This window comes from Apus apus, chromosome 4 (assembly GCF_020740795.1).
Source record: "Apus apus isolate bApuApu2 chromosome 4, bApuApu2.pri.cur, whole genome shotgun sequence".
NCBI classification, from domain to species: domain Eukaryota; kingdom Metazoa; phylum Chordata; class Aves; order Apodiformes; family Apodidae; genus Apus; species Apus apus.
In genome coordinates this window covers 42,000,209-42,020,001 of record NC_067285.1, presented here as the reverse complement: position 1 = coordinate 42,020,001, position 19,793 = coordinate 42,000,209, and the positions used below count along the sequence as shown (strand labels likewise).

The following is a 19,793-nucleotide window of genomic DNA, read 5'->3' as shown; positions in this document are numbered from 1 at the left end:
AATGAAGGCAGACTGATTCTAAGGAGATGGGAAGCACTGGCAAGTCATATTACACCCCTGGTTCTCTGAACTTTACCTCAGCCTCCAAGAGAGCATTTGCTCCTAATAGTGCACACCCACATGAGAAAGAGTGTTCCCCCACACGTGTATATGTGCATATACATGTATCATATTGCCATCTATCCATATAAAATTTACATGTGCATTTGTCTGCATATGTACACTTCATATCCACAAAACAATTAACTTTTGTTTTAAATAGCTGCTGCAGAACAAGAGAAAAACCCTGATGGACAAACAGAGTTGTAAAGGGGCAGGAACACTGACCTATTTTGAGAAGTCAACATCAACTACCTGAAAGCCTTGCCAGAGGGTCTATAAAGCCTATTAAAGGTTTTGGCCAAGGCAGATTTAAACTAAGATTCTGTAAGCATTTGTAAAAACAGATTTGATATTGGCAGATGGGCTGCAACTGTAGTAAGAAACCTCCATCTGTTGAGAAACCAGCTCTTCATTTTACATGCATGGTACTGCAAGCGTAGCACTAACCAGTCTTAAAGGGTAGAATCATTTCCTGAGAAGCATTTCAATGGCCTTCATCATCTTTGTATACACTTGACCTCATAAGAGGATTCACAGCAAGTTCTTCTCTCCATAAGTGACTAACTTTCCAGAGAAAAAGTAATCTATTTAATTGCTACTTCTTGTAAGCCCATAGCTGCTGCTCAAGTGATATAAAAGATGTTTTCTGCTCCTGAAGCAATGCTGAACAGAAAAGCAGACTGTTGGAAACCCATAACTTTTGTCCTTGACAGGATACATCTGTCAGTGTCATGTAATTTAGGTGACCTACCAACAAGGTCCAGGCATGAACTGTATTAAGCAGTATTCAGTGGAACCAATAACCAAAAAAACCCCAACTGGATAATACAGAAGATAACTGAGCTCTGAGTTAGATGCACAAAGTGCAAACATGGAGACTCTTTCTCCTGCCTTACACCTGCTTGTCCCAAGTACAGAACCTGTAACAACTAAGGTGACCATGTGTCCTCTCAGACTGCAGACCCCTTCTTTGTGCTCTTCCTTCCATACTCATGCATAGAGAAATCAATTTAAGACAGAAGTTGGACATATCCTCTGCATACAGACTCCCAGTAATCCACCTGCAAGACACATAAAAATCTGAGAGAGATCACTAAGCATGCAATGTTAGCCTTCCTGCTGTGAAACAGATTTCTTGCCCAGAAAAAGGGAGACAAGCTTTATAGGAAGGATATTATTCCCTAGTGGTTCATTATACCATTTCCCAAAATTCTCAGTCATCTGCTGGTGTTTTCATACTCCAGTACTTCTCAAGCTCTCACATCTTCCAGGTTCTCTGTTCAATCTATCCTTAGCAGGACTTCTAAGCACATTACTCACAACCATCTTGCAGGTATTGAATAAATACTGGTTTTTAAGGCAGACTTTCTTTATCCAAACCACTCTTAGTTGATCCTTCTTGCAACTGATAACATATCTCACAATTTACTTACTGTTTGCCCATCTGCTCCACTCAGCTCTGCAGATGTGCTATACACCAAGTATTGAGAACAGCACAGCCCATGTAACAATTCTCACCAGCTAACTCAGCAGCATGTCCAGAGATACTTATCAGCTAGAAGATTCCACACAAGACATGAAGTTTTTCAGTCATGAATGCTTGCTTTTTAAATAAGCTCTTTATGGAGGCCAAAACCTTCCCGAGCAGCTTATACCGTCTAGTTCAAATCCTGCAATTAGGAGGTTTTAGCTCTATATTAATTAGTAGACAAAGCCACCTGAAGACTTGGAATGCCTGTGATTAGAAAATCACAGTCTTGTGCCAAAACATGAATTGGCACAGCACACATGGCTTTGTACCAAAATTGTACAAGTTAATCGGAACCTGACTGGTTAACTAGTCCCTCAGCCCATCCACTCTGTTCACTGCAGTTCAGAAAAACTATCTAATTATATAATGCATGATTCAGTATGCTGCTTACAGCTTAACATTTGTTAAATTGACCATACTGCCCCCTGAACAAATTTCTAACACACACCCAATTCATGATTCATCTTAAATTCAGAGGCTATGCATAATTTACTCAGTCCTGCAGCCATGACATTCTCCATGTCTCAACTGTCCTCAAAGGTTACGTGACTATTAGTCCTTTTCCTTTCAGATAGGGAAGCATGCCACTTTTCTTTCACAAAAGATTAACCTGCCTATTACTGTTGCTCAGCTTCAAACCCTTACCATGCCTTTGGTTTCTGAGCCAAGAGAGGGAATGGGATTTGGAGTGGAAAAAGGTCCCTCACCACAAAGAACATAAGCTTCAGTATCACATGGTAGCAACATGAAAAATCTGCAAGGGTGATTTGCAGAACTCTTAACTAGACCTTCTACACAAAACAGACTGCCTGATCTACTGTAAAGACAGAGAGACTTTACTAAAACAGATTTTATTTAGCTTCACACACTAGAATGGACCAAGACCCTACTGGATCATTATTTGAGCGCGATAATATTTTGCTACTTGGAGAGATCACAGGACAGAACAAGCTAGTGAAGATGGCACTGCCAGAAAAAAAACAGGAAAAACATGATAGCAGCACCTCCTCCCATGACACAAAGCCAAGCCTGCTGTTGCCAAAAAGCAGAGTTCAGGGAAGTTTTGCTTTCTCTGGATAACAAATATGTTCATATTAGTAGAGTTACAGGAGAAAGAGCCATATTACACCCTTGGCTGCATAACAAGGACAAAAGAACAGAAACTTTTCCTCTACGGGCCTGGAAACCATGAGAGGAAAGCAAGTCACAGCACCATTTTTCTTCACTTTTAAGAACACTCCTTGGAATATCAATGGAGAGCTAGTCAGACAAGGACATATGCAGATAATGCCCATGTAGAAATTTTATTTGTTGGATTGGAATGGAACCAAGCAGGCTGTATTAACCTTTTAACTCACTGCCCTAGTGAGGGATTAAGTGAAAGGAGAACAGGAGGATAATATAACAGCACTTGAATCTTTTATTGATGCAGCTGGACCACAGGGACTCAGACCAGTTAAAGAATGCATCAAATTTTTCTGCCTTCTTAAACACTTGGATAATTTCATGTACAGAAGCCCTGTAACTCTTACTGTATGGAGACCCAAGAAAAAACACCACCCAGAACCACCTAAACCAGACAGGAACACCACACCAAGGCAAAAGAAAAAAGTAATAAATTCACTCCTACAAAACCTAAGAGCTCAATTCTTACAATACGGTCTGCATAGAACATACCAACTTGAATCCTTTCCATGCATGGCTAGTACTTTTACAACAATTCAACTTTTCTTTCAGTCCTGAAGAAAGCATTCCAATTTAAGTCTTGCAAACTTAGAAAAATGGGTATATTATAAAAAAAAAAGTTAAATTTCTGTATATAAACAGCTTAGGCTTCTAATTGGAGGTGTTACTTTAGAAATAAATAATTGAAAATTCTGTGGCAGACAAAAGATGGGCTGAAGGACCATTGTTGAAGTCTTCAACTCCTATCTCCATCTTTCATTGCTGAATGAACACTTCGGAAAAGAAGTGAAAGATTATTCATTAATACAGCATATTAAAAATTCACACATGTAGGCTTTGAAAAAGCAGTTGGGCAGCAGTTCTGAACTTCAGACTGTTTCATCAGTAGTTTCAAGCTATGTTCAATGTTGAGATAAGTCATCTCGCTACCAGGCATTTGCTACAAACTTTGCTTATAAGATACTGAATTTGAATGATAGTTTATCAGACTGGACCGGTTGTATTGGTTTACCTCAAGCTGCATCCACTTATCTGAGAAAGGATAGTACTAAATAATCACTGAGAAGCACCAAGGGTTCACCACATACAGTAATACCCAATTTTATATTAATGAAAGGAGGCCAGGAGAGAAAAACAAACAAATAAACAAAACAGCAAAGGAAAGAACAAAAAGTTATCATTTTGAGATTTAAAACTCAAAGGCAGGAAAAAGTAGGATCTTCTCAACTCCACAGTGGGAGGAATAATCCACAGATTTCTCACTGTGCAGAGGCACAGAAGCAGGAACGAAGACTACATCAGACAGAAAGAGAAGTACAGAAAAGAGCGTGTGTGCACAAAGCACACACATACTGTTTTAACCAGGAAGAAACACAACTTAAAAGAAAAAATAGGAGTTAGGGGCATCAGAAATTTTCACTTGAAAAATAATGAAATTAAAGGTCATTACAGATGCCAAGGCTTGCTGGCAAACCTAAGGCATCCCATGGACTGTTGCTCTCAGGCACATGGTGCAATTCTTGGGGTGCCCGACACAGGGACAGAGTTGGACTGGATGATCCTGATGGGTCCCTTCCAACTCAGCATATTCTGTGATTCCATGAAATCAATTACACAAGAAAAATACTTTTTCCTCAAATAATCAAGTATTTCCAATATCTGGTTTACACTACTGGCCAGTTTTCATCCACTTACCTAGAAGCTGAATGTTTCCCCAAACATTTAGGGGGAAGTAAATGTGTAAATCATTCACAGGCTGCATTTTGAAAGGTTCAGATTTACAGATTAAAATTTTGAGTTTGGGAAGAAAATAAAAGCTGAAGACGGGTGTCACTAAGCTAGCCTTTGTATTTTATCATGCTGAGGAGCAACCTCTCCAGCTTCTTAGTAATCTTCTTCCACAATAATTACACTTCTGTAAAAGTGGCTTTAAGACTTCACCCTTGATTTCACACCAACACTCTACAAACAGGCAATAAAAAACCCCCAGATCCTCCAAATGACAGATGGGGGGGGGGTGGGGGTGGGAAGGAAAAAGAAGGAAACCCTTCCCCATACAGAAGTCACACACAATTTACAGCTGCTCTGTATCAAAGAGCATGTTGGTCACTAATTACAGCTAATGTCACACAGAAAAAAATCCACAAATTCTTTGAAAACAGTTTAAAGACAGTATACTTTAGGGTTAGGGTTTTAGGGTTCCAAAACTACTAAAAAAAGCAGTTGCTCTTATTAGATGCATTTTACTTCTTGACACACCAATTGCATTGTGTTGTGTTTTTTTTTTAACTGGCTTTTATATCCCATCATAGAAAACACATCATAAGCCTTGAAGCCAATGTTGGCTACATAAAAAAAATAAATTTATATATAAATTATTAAAGTCTAGACAGGCAATAGTTTCTCTTCCAATTTTCCAAAACCACTGAAAAGGGAAACAGAACAAACAGATTTTGCATCATCATCAGACTTCTCAACCAGCAGTTTTTATTACAGTGAAAAGTTAAATTCTGTGATCTTCAGTCCTTAAAGATTCTCAAAGCAAAGGCAATGGGAGGGACAGAATCAGTGAGAATTAATGCATATATCAAAGAGCTTGGTTCATGTCAAGCACAAAAATATTTTCTATAGTGTTCCAAAGTACATTGCATATTGTTTAAGCACCAGGGAAATGTCCATATACCACGTTCAATATATTTTGCTGATTCTCCTCTGTGCTTTAATAATCAACACTGAGACAAATTTCATCAGGATCTCATAATACCACAAAACTAAAGGGTTTGAACTGAAAAACACTCTCTGACTATCCTCTGCTTATTTCACTACGTAAGGCCAAAGAGCACACACAGCAAAACAGCACACAACCTGGAATCAACAGAGAATAAGAATCTCATGTTGAGGCAAGAAAAAACAAAAGAAAACATGCCTTATTCTAATTGCAGAATGCCCTTCAGTTCTCAAGTAACACGTTTATCACCTGTAAAAAACTGAGCTGTACACAGGAAAAGTTGACTGCCTTTACTACTTGACTAGCCAACACTTAATCCCTCCTTGAGGATTCCATGACAGAAAGAATCAAAAAAACAAGCAAGGAAGTGCAGCTTGAGCCAGACAGCTCAACAACCTGTTCACACAAGAGAGAAGGTGGAAACTTCTCTCTTCTTTGAGGTGCAGCCATGACCACTGCTGATGATTCTCATCCAGAGCACTGACCTAAGTGCAACCAACACACTGCTGTAATGCATACTTCCACGCATGGCACTTCCCAGTTTTTGGATTCCTTGGGGTTCTGCTCTGAACAGCAATCCAGCCCATGTGGACACACACAAGCTTCAAAGGCAGGTGACAGGACACTTATTACTAAGCTCTTGTTTTAAAAAATGTTAAAGAAGTCTTCAGTTTGGAGGAGCTTCCTGTTTCTTTTTGTATTCAGAAGCCTAAGCAATGTTCAATACAACAAGTACTATACTGGGCCAGACCACCTCGCCCATCACCCTTCCCTGGCAATAACCAGTTTATTGACTTCCTGAGATAAAGGTTAGAGCTGCACAGTCAAATCTAATACTCAGCACTGGTCTCTGCTCATTTCTCTATCCCTTTCTGAACACGTTTATTTACTCCCTGTGACATTTTGTCCCAGTAACACAGCTGTAACTAAGCTGTTCACAAATAGCATTTTCTTTCAATTGCTGAAGGCAGTAGCCTGTCTTCCAGATTCCACTGTAGAAGAACATGGTAAGGGTCTTGAAGGAACAAAATGCCTTATGGTCACCTGGCTCTTAACGGCCACTCAGCAGTAAATGCTACCAGAAGTAAGAGATACTGTTTTCTTGCACCAACCTTAACTGTATGCATTACCATGACAAGAACTGGCAAATCGAGAGAATCTTCAAGCATACAAAATATTTTCTATTCTGAAGACAATGCATGCAAATAAAACTACCAAATTTTTATTATTTTTTTTTTTTTGGGGGGGGTTGTCTTAGTATTTCATGGTAAGACAATTAAAAGTGGGCTTAAGGTTTTCTGCCATTTCTCAAATGCACAGAGGACAAGACTGTACCAAGGAGCAAAGGAAAAAGGAAAAAATGGTTCTTGCTGGAACTGTTTGCCAACCGATTTAAGCAAACACTGCTGCAGAAAAAAAGAGAGCTAAGTTTTAAGGTGTCTCACAGTCTTTCAAAACACCCGTCTTGTACTAATCATCATGAGCACACACATTTTCATTGGACATAAAGCAGCTCTGCAAAGCTATGTCAGTAATTCGGTTCTACACATTAGCTCATGTGCTCAAAGCTCCAGGCTGATTTGGACACATGTGACAACCTAACTGCAAAGCCACTCAATAAACCAGTCTATACAGCTGATCAAACCAACTTCCATCACTGCCAGCCAGCAAACCTTTATAATCAGATGATCTTTACACTCTTTATTCAGGCCATTCAAAGGATTGCAACAACTGGGCAAACTGAAAAATTAAGCTGTTAAAAAATTCACAGTTCTTGGGAATTAGCTTGTTTTGCTAAGCATGTACATCTGTCAGATAAATAGTATCAGAAGAAACCTCTTCAGGAAACTCAAGTCTAATGTCTTGGGCTTTCCTCAAAAACTTAGAGCATCTATTTCTTGCAATTCTTATTTAATATCATTCTAGCAGATGTCCCAGGATAATCTCTGATTTTTGGAGTTCTAGTAACCTTACAAATAAAAAGGGATGAGGATCAACAGTCCTAAAAAAAAAAAAATGCAAAAAAAGCCCAAACCCAAACAACCCAAAAACCCAAGAAAACAAACAAATGAAAAAAACCACACCACACATAAGGTAAATATTAACCCCTGAAGGCCTTAAACATGACCCCCAAGCTGGGAGACCCAACAGTGCTTTAAAGTTCCAGGTCTGAAAACTCATCCCAACCTTTGTCATGGAAAAACTTCAGGTCCCAGAAGCCTCCACCACCCACCAGCATGTGAGATAACAGGAACATTCTGCTAAGGCCCATAACCTGGACTAGAAGGTACTGAAGGTGCCCCAGCCCACCATTTTTTTTTTCTTTCTGATTTTTCCCCCTTCCTTTTTTGAACTGTGTGCACTGCCAAAAAGTTTCACAACTGCTAGCCCTGTGAGAGAACACTTCTAAAGTTACAAACATACACATAAATACTACATTGTCCATCATAATGTTACATATCCATGTAACATTTCAGGGTGCATCAGTTCAAATGCCAAACACCAGCGAGCAAAAAAAGCAAAGTTACTTTAATGAAAAAAAATCATTAAAACCTTAGTTTCCCCTAGATTGCAATACTATATTTTTTTTAGTATTCCAGTGGATTCATCAGATGTGTTACCATTTTTTGCTGCTACTCCACATACAGATTTCTCACACTCATCAGTAAGGTGGCTTTTCCTGCAAGTGTTTCTGAAGCTCTCTTCCAAATGGTTAAGAGGTAATTCCTTCAAGTGTAGGACACTGGTCTAGGAACAGGGAAAAGATGACTGAAGATATACAACAACTCTGAATGACACAATCTACAACTGCTGGACAGCACCTCCTTCCCCCTAAAAACCTACCTGAGACAATAAAGCCTTTACTGAAAAGTCCAGAGAGCTTATTGACAAATAAAACTCTGATTAATACATGTATACAGGCAGTAGTCTCTTATTTCCTGTAAGAGAAATTTATGTGAAGAAGTCCAATTTTGGCACCTACAGAAGATGAAAGCAAACCAGCATCAGAGGAGCAAACAAACAAAAAAGTACCTCAATCACTGAAAAATACTTAAGAGACATACTAAGGCACTTCAAAGAAAGACCATAACAAAACCTCTGCAGGAGAAAATTATTTATCACCTGTTGAAACATACCATTTAAAGAAGTCATATATAGTCTTTAATTAGGCTGCTGGAAGGATATAACTCTACATAAACCTAATTGTCCAGTCAGCAATGCATACTACAGAGATGTCTCTCAAAGTCACACACACTCACTGACATTTGAAAGTAAAGAAGTAGCACTTGTACCTCTGTATCAACCATTTGCTTGTCTGGGATTCCAATTCCCAAGTTGGTTCATTGAAGGCAAACACAGCTTTGCATTGACTTGGGGAAAGAGAGCTATTATTTCACTGACCGTAATCCTGAGCACTAGGAAGGGATTTTCCACTTACTGATTTTACAGTAGAGACTTAAAAACCAAAACATCCACTCTCATTCCCTTCTCTAACTTTTCTCTTTGCTGAAACACTAAATCATACAAAGAGAAAAATGGGTAAAAGCAGTAATAATATACTGTTGTACTTGATGAATTGTGACAAGAAAAGAATCAGCAAGATTTTTTTACAGTACTGATACTCTGATGGGCAACCTAGGTAGGAAATTTGTACATTGTTTAATTATCTACGTATAACATGGATAAAAAACGTAACACTCAATTTTTTACCCCTTTATTACTTAAGGTACTATGCAAGTCCAAATCTTTCACCATCTAAATCAGACATGACTTTGCTAGGAAGCACAACTATTTCTAGCAGTTTAAGCTTTAAACTATTTCAGCTCCCTCTTTAGTCCATTTAATCTTTTAAAAATGCAATATAAAGAAGCAGTTAGCAGAAAAAGTCAACAGGCCCATCAAGAAAGATGGAACACACTTAACACCAAATAAGGTTGCTTACAAGGTTGAAATTCTGCAGTTAATATTGCACCAGCAATGTCCTACCTGATCTCTGAATACCTGCTGTGCAGCAGACATGGCTTTATGAGTCAAGTGCCATTACCTTCCCCTGGTGACCCTAAGAAAGCCCTGGAATCACCAGTGTCAACAGGTTCACTTTTACATGTTTTAAAGCCCTCCTTGTAACCCCTCATGTCTACACAAAAAACTGAAAACACGGTAAACAATCTACACACACTAGTGAGATGCTAAAGAAATTCATATTAAAAGGGGAAAACTCTTCATCCAAAACAAAATTAATCACTGAGAACCAATCCCTCTGCATAAACAGGCAGCTGCAAATGAGAGTGTCCATAAGACTTTAGATAATGAGATAAGCCATGTTCTGTCTGCACACAGTAATAACTTAGAAAACCTTTGCACTCAGTCCCTTGGGTTTTTTCTCTAACAGACTTTGAGGACCTGCCCACTACCTGAGTGTAACACCAGCTCCTGCATGAGCAGAGACAAAGACAGACTACAAGAATGAACAGGAGACTTGGATAAACTGACATCTCCAAGCGTGCAACTCAACTGCATTATTTACACAAACAACTCTTTATGCCTTTCAGCATTGATTCTGAACTTGCACAGAAGAGAATACAACAACTTCTAACACATCAGCACAACTACAGTATTGCACAACCAGAACTCTTAGTTTTATACAGCACAACAGCAGTGGTCGCAAGATTCCAACATACAAGGACATCCTGTAAACCTATGAGGAAGACTGTGGTCATCTGGCTGCTAGAGAACATCAGCTGCACCTACATACAGATGTAGTCAAAACAGCTTTTACAGCTGATGTGATACTGGATACGAGAGATAGGCGGACCTGGTATTTCCACTGATTCATCCAGCAAGGGTCTAGCATTCATTATGATGAAAAGCACACTGCAACCTCAAAACATGAGGAATTTGTATGATCTAACAGCTTTCTCTATTCAACAAGTTACAGAGCAACAAAGAAAATTGGTTTTCAGGGAAAGGTCTGATGGGAAAGAGCTTCTGTTTACGTTCTCTTACTTGAGAAAGAAAGTTAAACAGGAGTGTTTTCTATTAAAACTCAGCATCAACTTAAAGCTTACAGCACAAATATAAATCATCTGCAATGGTATTGTTCAAGAAAAGTCAGCCAAGTAGCCTTTTAGCTCAAGATTTTCTTATTTCTAAGTAAAATGAGACTTCAAATATGCTACTTCTCAGGTGCCTCTCTGCACATGTGCCTGAAACCAAGTACCCACACCACATACAAACACTCGGTTAGACAAGATGTCAATGCCGTATGAAAACCATTTTCAGATTCACTTTCCAAAATTTCAGCAAGCCCTATAGGATGTTCCCTTCCATATCTCTCCTTCTTTACTAAGAGAACTTTCAAGAAACAAACAAAAAAAATCCTCTATCCAGAGCTGCGAGAACACCCCAGAAATCCATGTCTTTCCTCTGACAAAGCAGAAGCACAAAGAAACTGAAACTCTTTTCATCTCAAGAGTCTACTGAGAAAAATGGTTGGTTTTGACAGTATTGGATTAGTTTATGCAGGTCTCTGTTCCACTCGGATTTTCACCATTTTTAGGTCAGCCAGTTCTTCTCCCTGTGCTTTACTTTCAGCTACAAAATGGGAAATAAAGCTTCCCTCTCTTTTCCAAGTGCCCCATCTCAACTAATTTAATGACAGACTGAAGAAGGAACAACAAGCTGGTACAACACATGGTCCTCAATCTGACATTACCCTATTATCTACAAGACCTTAATAACACACAACATCCTACAGAACAGTATTCCCTTGAAATATCAGCAATCAAAACCCAGCAGTTATAATACGAGGTCTCGAACATTAAAGAAGATAAAGAACAAGAGATGAAACCCTGAGAACAAAGCTTTCTCACCTCTGTTATTCTTCCTACAGAGTTTCATAAGCTAAGTGGAGCAGATCTCTATCCTGGCAATGGGATTTGAAATTCACAAGGCGTATCATTGTCCCAAGGCAGCCCACTCAATTCACTGCCTTTTATGAAAGCATTTTAACAGATAATGATGCACAAGGAACATGCCTGCTTGCTATTTAACTGGCTTAGGAGAAAGAGAAGCCTGGACAAAATAAAGACGGCACCAAGGAGTCTTCTTCTGCCCTTCCCATCTGTAAATGCCAGCTTCCTTCTCTACATTTCAGGAGGAGGTGGGGCTGAGAAACACTTCTCTCTGAAGTTCCACCCTTCTTTATAGATGCATGGATTTCATTAATAGTTAACTGGCGACATACAACATTAACTTACTCTGGTATTCATAGCTTTCCATCCACACTTGTCCCATGGTAAGCGACAGCTTAGGGCAACTGCTTACAAGTATTTTCTGCACCATGACACACCACCCCAAGCCTTAGTTTTCACTCTTGCTGTCTCCCTGACTAGCTCACTTGAAAAAATGTAAAATTCCAGCCAGTTTTTCTGTAAGCAGAGAAAAAACAAGCGGTGACTGACAGAGCATTGCGCTGCTAACCAGGACTCCCTCTCAAATGTCCCAGCTGTGGCAGTCAGATAAATACCTGCATGTTCTCAGGTTTAAAAGGCTCCTGGGCAAAATCACTTCGAGTTTTAGTAATGTACTGAAGGTTCTAGGCTTGTTACATGGGTAAATTGAAAAGCTCTGCAAAAGAAAAATCATTCCCTTTAAAGAGCTGACCTTGCTTTTGTTCAAGTTAATAAGTCTTGACACGTGCTCTGGAACAATCACAAGAGAGACTTTTGGGTCTAAGGTCTCCTTAACTCCAGAGGACTTGGATCAAGAGAATGCCTATATTAACCAGTCCCTCTGGACCATACTGTCATGAATTTCAACATATAAATATCTGAAGCCACTTCATTTGCAGCACTATTCAAAGACCTAAGTGATAAAGAAGAGCTTTGTCCAACTGACTGGCACTTCAACAATAAACTCCATTTTAGAGTCTGCCCAGTCTCATTCCATCTAATTACCTACCTCTCTTGCAGGAATACCATGCTATTAAGGTTTGCTGATTAAGACTTAGAGGCACTTTGAAGATTTATTGTACTACACAACTGCTAATTTTTATTGTTCATACCTGCAATTGGTTGGGAGGAAAGCAACTACGTGCCAAGTATCTGTCCACATGTAAATGTGAAAATATTTGCTTTGCTGTGCTCTTTAAAAACTAAATAGATATAAGACTGAGCGAAGGACTGCAAGTAAAGATACATTCTATATTTATGAGAGCCACATGACTGAAAAAATCCCACCATAAAGGAAAAGAAGCAAAGAAACACATCACCTTCCTTCCCACTGGAACAAGCAAATTCAACATTGGTAACCTCCCACTTGCAGAAATGTGGCCTCCCTCCTTTCCCAGGCTTCTTCACTACTTCCCTTTGAGGCATTAAAAAAAATTACAATCCTACACACAAGTTAACATAGGTTCAAGATGACCAGATGGCTATTTACCACGCCTCTATATCAGAGTCCATTTTCACTTTCAAAGGCCTATGAAGCTGTGAATAAACTACTGGATCCCATCCTCTCCATACACTCTTATCCCAGTGAAAATACATGCTGTGCACTCCCTTAACATTCCACCCACAGATATTTTCTTGTTTCATGCATGCCCTTCCATCCACTCAAGTGTCCTCGAGTCTGTGGCTCTCAGAGGCTCCAGCTTCACTCAACAAAAATCTATGAATGAAAATATATTTTAATTAAGCCATTATAACAATACCCTATAACACAGCCTGCCTTCTTTTACATCTAACATATTCAAAAGGGTTTACTTTTACTGCATCTTCAATTTAAAATATTCATTGTCTGAACAGAAAAAAGGAAATCAATACAAACCCCCTAACATACAAAAGGTTCAATTTTTTTATCATGCAGCAGCAAAAGAAAAAAAAAAAAAGTCCCATTATGGTAGGGACACATATGTTATGTGCTTTTCCAGTAATCAGACAGGATTGTTAGGTTAAAAAGAAGTAATAAAGTATCTTTAAAAAAACGAGCAATAAAGTACCTTCAAAAAATGACTAATAAAATATCTACCTCTTGTTCTTTTCTCACCTTAAATATTTATTAAATAAATACTGCTGACATTTAAAAACAGATTATGGAAAGACATCCTTTTTGACAGGTTAAAAAAAAAGACACTACAGATTAAACACATATGCCCACTGTGAAAGCTGGACAGATAGGTACACTAGGAGTGGTGTTGCAACTGCACTACCCAAAGATTCTAAGATTAGCTTTACTCTTCCCTCATCCATACCTCTTGCACAAGAACCAAAGGATTTAAGTTGTTTTCCTATTTGTGTCTGCATCCTGGTTAATTCTAACTCTTGCAGAGAAGTCTTTAAAACATACTTCTGGTCATCCAAAGCCAGCCTAGCACGGGCAGAATGTCAGTCCACGGCCTGATGCACCACTGGAACACAGAAAGCAGTCCTGCCCTGGAGTCATTACTTCAAGTATTAAATGTCAACACTTCCTGAGCCCAAACAAATGACCTGGGAGTCAAGACACTTAAGAACACATGTATTCAGCGACAGCTTTCTCAGGGGAAGTTCAGCCCCAGGAGAAAGTCTGGTATTCTGACTCAGTTTCACTGCAGAGTTTCATAAAACGTCTTCTCTTCCCGCTGAAAAGGCTCCACGAGCTGATCACGGCTACTGCCCCAGCTAGTTCCACATGCAAAGACTTTCGCGTTCCCTTCTCCAAAAACCTCACACCCTAATAAGATGGCTAGACACAGATTACCTGCAACCACCCTGACGGTTTTCATGTCCTACGTTTACTTCTGATCCCACCTACAAAACCAAACCGGTTTCCAAATGTTTCCCCAATAAACAGGAGGGGTACAGAGCAGCTCCTGGCGGTTCCCTATGAAGTCACTGCCTTTGTTGTTTTAAACATGCAATTTAAAGAGAATGACACAATCCGGAATATGAGCGAGATGATCCTGCGGTCTGCGGAGGTGTCGATTGCTGGGAGATAAAAAAGCCAGCGAAACCCACGCAATTTCTCATCACCAGCCAACAGATCTCTACCTCGTTTCTGTTCCTCCAAAAACGTTATCAAGGCCAAAGAAAGAAAGAAAAAAGAGGTGGCTTCTGCTAAGGAGTTGGGGGCTGCTGCTTTGCTCGCTTTGCGCAGGATAAAAGAAATAAAAAGACCCTTTCACCGCCGCCAGACGCAGCCCCCAACAGGCGGGTTACTCGTTACCGAGAGCCCGCTCCGACCCCAAAGGTGACTCGGGCGGGAAGCCCAGGAGGAGAACCCGGCACCGGCCAGACCGCCGCGCTTTGTCCGGGCTCCTTCCCGGCCTTCCCTCCTCCCTCCCGCGCTGCGCGGCCAGGACCGGCCCCCCCCCTCAGCCCAGCCTGCCCGCTCCCTCAGCCCGCTCCCCCAGCCCAGCCTGCCCGCTCCCCCAGCCCAGCCTGCCCGCTCCCCCAGCCCGCTCCCCCAGCCCAGCCTGCCCGCTCCCTCAGCCCGCTCCCCCAGCCCAGCCTGCCCGCTCCCCCAGCCCGCTCCCCCAGCCCAGCCTGCCCGCTCCCTCAGCCCAGCCTGCCCGCTCCCTCAGCCCGCTCCCCCAGCCCAGCCTGCCCGCTCCCTCAGCCCGCTCCCCCAGCCCAGCCTGCCCGCTCCCCCAGCCCGCTCCCCCAGCCCAGCCTGCCCGCTCCCCCAGCCCAGCCTGCCCGCTCCCTCAGCCCAGCCTGCCCGCTCCCCCAGCCCAGCCTGCCCGCTCCCCCAGCCCAGCCTGCCCGCTCCCTCACCTCAGCGGGACCAGAGCCCGCCCCAGCCTCCCTCCCTCCCTCCCTCCCTCCCTCCTTCCCCCCGCTCCCCAGCCCGCTCCCCCGCCGCGGGAGCTGCCGCCCACCTGGCGCCGCGCTCCGAGAAGCGAAGCCCCGCCAACTCAAGGGCCATCAACGGGGCGTCCCGTCCGAGAAGAAAGAAACACCCACACACACACACACACCCCCACACACACCCCCCTCCCCTTCCCCCAGCCCACGCACCTCGAGTGGCCGGGAAGGGCTTCCCCGTGGGGCAGGCACCGGTCTAGAGACGCCGCCCGCGCATGCAGGACGGCGATGGTGCCGAGGAGCCCGGAGCTTCGCCTTCCTCCTCCTCCTCCTCCTCTTCCTCCCCGGCAGCAGCAGCAGCAGCAGCGCTCGCCTGAGGCTGTGGACGGGCCCTGCAGAGGGGCGGGCGGAGCGGGTCAGACGGCAGCGGCAGCGGCAGCATCTCCTCCCGCGCCCCTCTCCGCACCCAGCCCCGGAGAGGGCGGGAAGGGGGGGAGCCCGTTCCCCGCCCCCGCGGCTCCCTCCTGCCTTCCCTCCCCCGCTGCCCGGCCCGACCCCTCCGACCCTTCCAGCGGCCAAAACTACCCACCCAGGCCGCCCGGCACCGCCGGCCCGGCCCTCCCGCTGCCCGCTCCGCTCCGACGGCCCCCTCAGGGCCGCCAGCAGCGCGGGGAGCCGGCCGCGCAGCCGCCCGCCCTCCTTCCCTCCCTCCCTCCTTCCCTCCCTCCTACCCTCCCTCCTTCCACCCCCGGCCGATCCCTCCTTCCCTCCCTCCGTCGCGCCCCCGCGGCCGCGGAGAAGCTGCTGACACAGGCCCGGCCCCGCCCGCTCCCGCAGGCCCGGCCCCGCAGGACCCTTCCCGCCCGCCCGCTCCCGCAGGCCCGGCCTCGGATCTGAGGTAACCTGAGAGTCGGCGGCTCCTTCGTCTGAGGTGACTCCTGCGCCGGGAAGCGGCCACCTGCTCCGAGGTGGGGTGTTGTTTCGGGGGGGGTGATCTTCCTTTTCTGGCTGCTCCCCAGCCCGGGCGTGGGTCTCGGCGGGAGGAGCCCTGTGTTCTTTGGTGCCTGAGGGGACCGAAGGGATGGGGGGGGCCGGGAGCCGGGCCGGCCGGGAGCAGACACTTCATTGCTGCAACAAAAAAAAAAAACACCAAAAAAACACCAAACCCCCCCCAACACAAAACACACACACACAAAAAAAAACACCCCACAAAAGAAGTGACACGACGCCAACTTAAATAAACCGAATCCCTAGGGGCGAAGTTCTTCAAACACGGCCACTTGCTTGTAGCCTGACAGACTTAACCGTGGTGAGGAAGAGGTCTGCTCGGCTAGGTGCGAAGTTTTTCTCTTGAAATAAGGCTTTTTTTGTTTGTTTGTTTCCCCCCCACACACACACTTTGAATGTGAGACCCCCTGCGGGGACCCGCTGCCCACTCGTGCCGTGGGGCTGGAGCTTCTCCAAGGGGGTTCCTCTGGGGTTTCTGCCCAAGCTGCCTCCTTTGGGGAGACCAAGGGAGACAGGAAAAAGTCACCAGGTGGGAACGAGTTGCAGAGAAGGCTGTCACTTCAGACGTGGCCCCGAATTCAGGCCACGCAAAAGTGAACTTTCTCTGGATTTATAGTCTAGAATAATTATTTCTTAAAAAAAAAAAAAAAAAAAGTAAAATTGGGAAGCAGTTGCTTTAGAATAAATAAAAAAAAATGTTTGACCAGAACTGTTTCATAACTAAATCCCAATTCCTCTGTACTAAGTAAAGTATTAAGGACTTGATTTGAAAGTGAGCATCTGGGAGTCCTGGTAGATAGTAAATTATCCACGAGGCAGCAAAGTGCTCTTGTGGCCAAAAAGACCAGCGGAATCCTGGGGTGCATAAGGAAAAGTGTGGCCAGCAGGTTGAGGGAGGTCATCCTGCCCCTCTGCTCTGCCCTGGGGAGGCCACATCTGGAGAACTGGGTCCAGTTCTGGGCTCCCCGGTTCAGGAGAGACAGGGAACTGCTGGAGAGTCCAGTGGAGGGCAACAAATGATTGGGAGATTGGAGCATCTCCCTGATGAGGAAAGGCAGAGAGAGCTGGGACTGTTAAACCTGGAGGAGAGAAGGCTGAGGGGAGACCTTATTAATGCCTATAAGTGTTTGAAGGGTGGGTGCAAAGGAGGATGGAGCCAGACTCTGCTCAGTAGTTCCCAGGGACAGGACAAGGGGCAACAGGCACAAGCTGGAACATGGAAAGTGCCATTTAAATATGAGGAAAAACTGCTTTACTGTGAGGGAGACAGACCCCTGGGACAGGCTGCCGAGGGAGGTTGTGGAGTGCCCTTCTCTGGAGATATTCAAGACTCCCCTGGATGCAGCCCTGTGGGATGTGCTCTGGGTGATCCTGCTTTAGCAGGGAGTTGGACTAGATGATCTCTAGAGGTCCCTTCCAACCCTGACAGGTCTATCACTCTGTGACTCTGCCATAAGTAATATTGTCAGTGACTTCGTGTAAGTCATAACAAAAACTAAGATGATTACTAGAACTAATTAACATTTTAAGAGACTACATTAATCTGAGATGTTGTTAGTATGATGTTAGTTATGTAATTTAAATCTTACTTCCTTGTTATACAAGTTCCCTAAGTTGATAACTATTTACTTAGATTTTAAGGTATCCACATTTCCAACAAGAGCTTAGTTTGCTCTTTGTACAGTTATACATTCCATGGTAAGGAGTGTATAAATGTACTCTTTCTACAGTTTAGATTCTTACTGAAATAATAATTTTTATTAAGTTTTTTTTAATGGATGTTGATGATCTGTAGTAGATTTTACCCTAAAAATCTGCTTCCATGCCTCCCATCAATTTGTAGTTCCTGTAAACCATAATACTAGGTAATCTGGAATTTTTACTGCATTTAAAAATGGGGCACAGAAAGAACTCTTTTGTAGGAAAAATGGTTTTTGCAAAGATACATTAGCAGTTCAAGTAAGCAGACTGAGTAAAACAGGACTCAGAGATGTGTTAAAACCTCAGCCTACATAATAAGACAATATTGTCTCCTGGTACTAGAATATGCCCGGATATAGAAGTCTCCTACCCAAAAAGTCACCTCTCTGAAAAGACTGCAAATTTGATTGTAATTTACTTTCCTCTAAAGAAGATTAAGTTCCTTGTTCTTCATTCTACTAATAAGCATCTGTTGGGGACAGCATTTTCTTACATGTAAATGTATGTGAACGCCTTAACAATTCTCTCATTAGACTATTTGATTCTTTGTTGGTTTTGTTTGTTGTTTTGTTTGTTGTTGTTTTTTTTAAATTAAACATCTTCATCAAGGAAACTTGGAGCTTAGACTAGATGAAAAACCTAATTTCTATCTTACCTACTGTGCATTTTACAGGGATGCAAATACATGGAAAGCATTGGCATAACTTTAGAAACTTCTTACATCAGCAGCTGAAAGAGAGACATAACACCCAGTGCACAAAGGGTGATGCCTTGGACTGCCTCCACTGTGGGGCAGTGCAATGGCTTTTGTCACAGGGGATATTCTGCCATTTGTCATGAATGCAACACACATTTACTGAGAAGACTGACAGGCCAGTACTTAACTTCATAGATTTCTCGGCCTGATTTTTTCCTTAGCTGTTCAGAGGAAGTTTCCATCCTAACCAGACCTACAAACTTGACATTTTCCTCTGCAGAGAGTGTCTGGCAAATACACAGACTCCAATTACTCCTCCATCAAAATCCTGCATAATTTTCTGGTAGCTTTTGCTTAGTGTAGTGCAACTTTGCCTAGGGGGAAAAAAAAAAAAAAGCAAGCCAAATTACATTATCTGTTGTTCTTGTTGAAGCTTCTTTAATAAACAGGTGTGCCTCTATCTATGTCTAAACGGAGGGATTTAAGAGCACTTCCAAGTTCCTGGTTTGGGATGCGTGTCTGGCCACACCTTGAATGTATATTAGGACAAAACCTGTACATAAACTAGAACCCTCCCTTAATCTCATGCTTACCAGGTAACCAGGGAGTCAGTGGCACGTTGCAGTGTGCAAGTTAAGTTCAGCTTAGAGGAAGGCTGAGTCTGACTATTCACACTTTGTGACTAAAGAAAACCATAAAAAAAAAAACAACAACACAAAACCAAAAAGATACAAAAAACAACAACATAACTGCATCTTAGAGGAATTCACACACAAGATCGTGGCCCACAAAACATCATCATTTTGAGTGTGACTGCAGTAGAGCATTAGGTGTTGTCCTTATATTATCTAAAAAGATCTTAAGGAAATTACGTGAGGTGCTCAGAAAGAAGCAGCAAAGAGAAATAGCTACCACGAAGATTAAATCTCTGGGAAAGATTAAGACTTAGTGCAGTGACTGTCTGGGATTTTCAAAACTGACAATTAATTTTGGGTATCTCCTGGCTTTGGTGCCCAAACAGAGACCTTCTTTGCAGCAAGTACACAGGTCTGC

The 19,793-nt window shown here is 42.9% G+C and overlaps 1 protein-coding gene across 5 annotated transcripts in view; it reads right to left on the bottom strand.

The window, feature by feature from the left end:
• PTPN13 (protein tyrosine phosphatase non-receptor type 13) overlaps positions 1-15,662 on the bottom strand; it is a 132,609-nt gene extending 116,947 nt beyond the window's left edge. For all 5 annotated transcript variants that reach the window (XM_051618757.1, XM_051618760.1, XM_051618758.1 and 2 more), the window contains exon 1: positions 15,548-15,662. The gene's annotated coding sequence lies outside the window, so the exon portion shown is untranslated. The remainder of the gene's footprint in view (positions 1-15,547) is intronic.
• Between the last annotated feature and the right edge of the window lie 4,131 nt (positions 15,663-19,793).